Consider the following 6,383-nt stretch of genomic DNA (forward strand, 5'->3'; position numbering starts at 1 on the left):
CTTTAGGCTTGAGAGAAACCTTGGTGTTGATGTTTCTCCGGGTCGTAAAGCATCGCTCTTCATATATTGGATGCCTGCCCGCGGTTGGTCTTAGTGTCGCCTGTCTTTCTTTGTCGCCGACTTGTTCTAGCTGTGGTAGAGTAGGCGTACCACTTACATAGCCCCTTTTACGGAGTAATTCAGCATGGTTTCGCAGACGTTGCTGCGAAAAGTGCGATAGCTCCGGGTGTTTCTCGCACCACAGAGTATGCAGTCGTGCCATGTAACCCCGTTCACGGGCCACAGTCGCATCGTAGCAGTCTAGCAAGTCGTGATTCAGTCGCTCCGTCCACCCAAAGGTCACGAAATCGCGCCGATCCATCAGATTGAAGCCATTTTCATTGGCTCCCCCAGCTCTAGATTGGTCGGCATTGTTGGCCGACCCATTGTCGGGAGCCCTGCGCGTTCTGTTGTTTTGAACCGCACTTACTACAACTATGTTTGGTGTTGTCATTGTTGTTCCCAAGAGAAGCTAGGGAAAGGGGTTCGTCCATCCTTGTAGAGCCCCGCATGCTAGGATAAGGCTGCTTACTCTGAAAAGGCGCCTGGTATCCCAGAGTCACCGTTCTAGACACCTCACCCAGGTGCCATTCAGCTTTCGGCACGGTTTTCACACCTCCGCTTGGGGTTTAATTCCTTCGGGACCTCCCCTGGACAATTGTCCGCGACTGCCTATTTATTTTTGTAACCATATTCAGCAGAAACCCTTGGTACAGGGACCCTCTATCCGCTACCCGAGGACGCGTTCGGTGGCTTTGTCATAGGCATAGTAAAAATAGTCATAGTCATACAAAATCTTCTTCTCTTAAAAAAAAAATCACTATTTAATTCCCAAATTTTATTTGCGGGCACCGAGATATATGAAACTATGCTTACTGTATCAAAAGTGAAAACTCTGCTGCCACTTGTATTTATTATAAAAAAGAAGCTTGAGGGCAAGCTCAAGTAAGGTTGGCCGAATATTAAAGAATATATTGCACGCTGTGTGAACTGAGCTTTAGAACGAGGGGGGAGAGGTGAATTTTGTGCGCAGGAGGTTTGTGCCTCCTGAGAAACGGAAGGAGGGACGATCTCGAGACGCGAGCGTAGCCAATATACACACACAAACACACACGCAGAGACACACACACACATATAATCGCAGTTTAGTTTACATAACCTGAATTTGTTTTACTTCGCGATGAATTTATGACACGTAGTCTTATAAATAAACATGTTTCCGTACGGCGCGTTTTGGTCGTTGCTTAATCGGTACATCATTCGTTTTTGTATTCGAAGAGCTATTGCTTAAAATGTTGCCACCTTCAGGCACGTACGAGTTCTCGGTTAATTGATTCTCGCTCTCGGCTTCGGAATTGCTTTCAATCTCATTTCGATAAATTTCGTTCATTGTGGAACATCACCAAATTTTCAGTTAGCTCACATGGGCCATTAGTGCATATCTTAATCTTCGACGATTCACAATACGTTGAATCTCATTGGTGTATCCCGGGATTATTCGAACAACTACGTATGAACCTCGATAACGAGACGTATCTGGAACTCATCAATCGCGCGAACCTTACCTTCACCCTGTTCTACTCCTTGGAAGCTAATCTGAAATCCTAGAAATTCTACTTTCTCAAGGCCAAATCGACATTTATCGAAGCTTACGTTTAGTGCAGCTTTATACAAAGCATTTAGCACTAATTTTAGCCTCTCCAGTTTTTCCCAGTTCTGGCCAAAAATGAGAAGCTCATCCAGTTAAAGTAATAGAATCTTGATTCTAAACCGACCGAAGGCCAGCGCCATCAGTTTAAAGAAGTAGAAAGGGGTAAATGCGGTCTTATGTCACGCTTCCGCTTTAAGTAGAAGTTGGAGAGAACCGTTTTCCAGACCCAGAGTCGTAAAGATTGTTGCCCTGGACATTGCCTCGAGATACTCGTCTATATTGGGTAGAAGGTACTGAATCCTCTGAATCTGGCTATTTAGGCGTCATAAATCGGCTACTGGAAGAGGCTTACTGTTTTTCTTTTGCACTAGTAGAACGGAACTCGCGTACGGTAATGACGTCTCCGTTACGATTCCAGCTTCCTTTCATTCGTCCACTATTTTCTTAATTGTTTCGCGCTCACCGCGTGTCGCGCGGTATAGTGTTGAACATACAGGATCGAATCGTGGTTTTTGAACTATGTCCAGCTCGATTAATATAGTATTGCCTACAATATATATTAATTTAGTATTGTCTACAATTTTTGTACCTTGACGCAGTTTGACAGGTTCGCTGCTCGTGTTTATGACACCTAGAGTCATTTCCTCTTCTCGCAAGTTTAAACGTAAGAAATTCATTGTTGTAATTTGTAATTCTTCCTCTACTTTATTAGTCGCATGACTCGGCACCTCGACTCTGTCTAGCTCGATTTTGAGTAACTCTACGCTTGATCGACCCAAAGGTCGTTGTTTTGTGGAATGACTTTAGTTAAATATGACTTCAATTTTTGTTATTTTTATCTATCGTAATCCCATTCTGTTTCGGATGCGTTTCTTATTCTTCGCGATCTTATTATCGGCTTTCACGTTCTTATTCTTGGATACCGCACTACTATTTTTAATTCTTAGATGTCCTCTTTTATCGTTACGCGTATTATTTTTATGAAAATATGTAACCGTCCTGTCTAATCTCTCGAGATATGCTGGAATCTTGTCTACATCTTTGTGAGGCCCGGCCGATGCACATATCATTAGCTTGCGTGACTTTAAGCCTGCCCATATTTGTTCTTTAACTTCTGGAAAACTTAGAAGCAGGTTCTCACAAAGTTTTATTGTATTGTGAAAGTACGATGCGGAGCTACTACCTGACCCGGACTTATCGGACCTAAATTACTTGGAACTAAGTTATCCGGATATTATATTGTTTCATTTATATTTTGAGACAACACCTTTAGCCATTGCAACCTTACATCTAGGTTATTACCTCTACATGGTATATTAGGAAAACCGTCGGTTATATTGTTTCCAGTAAAATTATGCACATCCTGTACATAACGATTTGTGTTCGTGAAGGATCTGTTCACAGAAGTCGCATTTACGCCATATTGACTACCTGTTTCATTATATCTCGAATTTTCAAGTAAATTTATTTGCGAAGATCCGTTTACAAAGGATTGATGAGAATCGTGGGTCGATTACTTTGAAATGTAGTGGAACGACCTCCTCATCGTCCCCTCAGTGTGCGTCAGCTGTACAAACCTCGTATAAACCGCTCAAACTCGTCAATCAATTCCTCTTGTCCCAGGCCGTTAGGATCCATTATAGCTACGAAATGACGATGATCACGCCGGTGATGCAATTCTCAGCTCTATGTGAAATGGCGACGTTCCAATGCTAAAATCCCCTTGCTCGTATACTCGGCTGCAGTCTAACTGCGCAGAAGAGAAACCCGAAATCGGCAAGAGTTCTATATTCGTGACTCACTCAGAAAAATGTGCCTCGAACACCATAAGAGCTGATTCGTAAATCAGTCTCCATTTCTTTTTCTTTCTAGGTTTTTCTACTCGCGAACAAAATGGGAAGGAATTAGATCGAGTACCGCTCACTTATATTATAAGCTTTAGATTTTCTATTTTCTATTTTCACTCTCGCGTCTCGAAATCGTCTCTCCTTCCGTTTCTCAGGAGGCACACACTTCCTGCGCACATACATTCACCTCTCCCTCCACGTATTAAGGCTCAGTTCACACAGCGTGCAATTTATTCTCTAATATAATCCAAATTGCACAACACGTGCAGACTACAGGTTTTAAGAATTTCATAAGCACGTCCTTACGCAAAATAAAATAAATTACTACCACTAATTAATTTTAACAGAAATCCTAATTTGAATTTACAGTTATTCGAAAAAACCCCAAAGATTAAAAATGTTCTATATCAGAGAATGATTCGAAACCTGAAAATACTTTCGTTTTGAAAACGGAATATCTGCGTGTATAAAAATGATGCTACTCGTACAGAGATTACGGAACAAATAGCTTTTTCTAGGTACCTATAATCATACCGAAGAACCCCGTCTTTTTAAAATTGTTAATATTTTTAATTTCTGTAATAAAAAATAATACTCTGAGATAAATGCTGAGCAAGCCATAATATTTTACATAAATTTTTGATCCGGGGGTTTTCTTTTACCTGAGTTTTATTTTACGTATCGTAGCCTATAAAATTTTCTTACAGTTTAAACTGTCAGAAATTTAGGAGCAATAATTTTGATTTTGTATGATTTCAGAAACTTTAGGTACAAGTTAATCCAATGGTTTCTTATCGTTAATAAAGACAAGAGAGTAAGGGTGTACATAATTTTAATTAGATAATCTGAACCTAAAATGAGGAATTTTTAATTTGGAATTTCCTAAGTTTTTGTGATATTTTGAAATCTAAATTGGCAATTGTAAATCATGTGAATTATTTTTGAATTCGTTGAAATAATCTGCAATTCTTGGGAATCCTTCAAATTTATTATTAATATTTTAAAAATGTTCTAAGATCTTATGTAATCCTGGAAATCATCCAGAACCAATACATTTTTTACAAATCTGTTAAAATCACGCCAATACATTGAGGTAGAAAATCCTAAATCTAATATTAAAATTTGCGATTGGAATTTATAGCCGTATAATTTGGTATAACTATCAGTAAATCATCAATTATCATCAATCATCAACAATGATCAGATATCATCAATTCTGTAATGAAATTAAAACTTCCGAATTCTAAATAGCATCTTGAGAGAGAAAATCAATCACTGTACGAAAAAGATGCAATTAACTACGCAGTTTTTATCAGATTTATATTTGCATTATTTACCATATCTCATTATCCATTCCTCAAGCCTTACGCACGACGTTCTGGAAAACTATCAAGATGACAGACGTCAGATAAATTCAGGTAATTTTTGAATTGGCAAAAATCATATATAGTTTTTTCACATTTATCTTCTTAATTGTTTCGTTCTCTGCAGTAATCACCTGCAATAAATAAAAACATACGCCCCGGCACATCCAAACGCTCCACCGAAAGCGTGCCTGCACCTGCACGCACACTTTCAACTAAAATTGCGACTTGCAAATCGTGAATATAAATGACTCTTTCCTCACAAATTTCTTCGTAAAATAACTGATTCGCGATACAATCACGAGTGATCTACCGCGTTCAGCCAGGTGTGGCAACTGCCAAAATTTATGTAACTTTCCTTAAAACAAAACACGATCGAGCTTCCACCGGCTTTCTTAAATTTTCTGCTTTACCGACTTTTAGAATATTCTGATATTATTCGGAATTCTGAAAAATTAAGAAAACTATGATTAGCGATTGATATAAAACTTTTACTTCGAAAACTTTAGACTACTATTTATATCAACCATATTCATTTCAAATCGTGATACAAATCGTAAAAAAGGACGGATCTTTTTTCCAGGAAAATAAGTTTGGGATCTTCATTTAAGTGGTCCAAAAAAGAAACAGTTTAAATTTGCATGAGAAACTGGAAATTCGTATAACTTAGGCAAAATCATAATGTGCCTATTTTTGTTTTGTTGTAGTCATTTTTCAGCTTACTGAAATGTTTAAAAATTTTGTTGACAAGGTAATGTAAAAGTGATAAAACGTTGAGTCTACTCTAAGGATTCAATTGCCTGGCCTCTGCTCACTAATCCCTTCTTAATTCCTGTTAATATTACGCTTTTCTGCCTAGACACCTACACCCTAAGCATTTGTTACTTGAGAGTCAAAGTCTCATTATCCTGCCACTACCGTTAGGGTTAGTTTGTATTTCGAGTCACCAACAAAATTCCACTCGGCGCGGTTTATTGCACACATCATAAAGGATTAACCTGTTAACCTACGGGTGAACATAAAGTAAAATTATCAGTTTTTCTCCATTTATCAAAGAACTTTTTTATGGTGAATCTTTGACTATTTTACTTGTTCTTTTCCAGAATCATTCTGAGAGATCTAAAGTACATTCTGTACAAATTTCACTTCACCCAAACTTAGCAGCAAATACTTTATTCAAACTTAGTTCGAAAATATTGAAATTTTAGTAGAATTCTCCTTATTATAAAATTGTTACATACTATTTCAGAAATAGGAAAAATTAACAAAATCCATTTTGAAGTCTCGGAGAGAAAATAACTCCGAGATTGAATAAATTGGTTCATAACTTTTTATAAAAAATTGAAATTGAAAAAGAAATGGTATTTTTACGTATTAAGCTATAATTGATTTCAAATCGTAGATTTCAAATTCTTTATGTCTTACGGTCCAATCGTAAATCGAAAAAATAAATATGAGTCAAAAAAACATGTTCTTCGAAAC

General features: G+C 37.8%; 1 protein-coding gene across 8 annotated transcripts in view; it reads left to right on the forward strand.

The window, feature by feature from the left end:
- LOC117178007 (UDP-galactose transporter senju) overlaps nt 1-6,383 on the forward strand; it is a 315,812-nt gene that overhangs the window by 127,105 nt on the left and 182,324 nt on the right. The gene's annotated exons all lie outside the window — the stretch shown is intronic.

This window comes from Belonocnema kinseyi, chromosome 8, assembly GCF_010883055.1.
Source record: "Belonocnema kinseyi isolate 2016_QV_RU_SX_M_011 chromosome 8, B_treatae_v1, whole genome shotgun sequence".
NCBI classification, from domain to species: Eukaryota; Metazoa; Arthropoda; class Insecta; order Hymenoptera; family Cynipidae; genus Belonocnema; species Belonocnema kinseyi.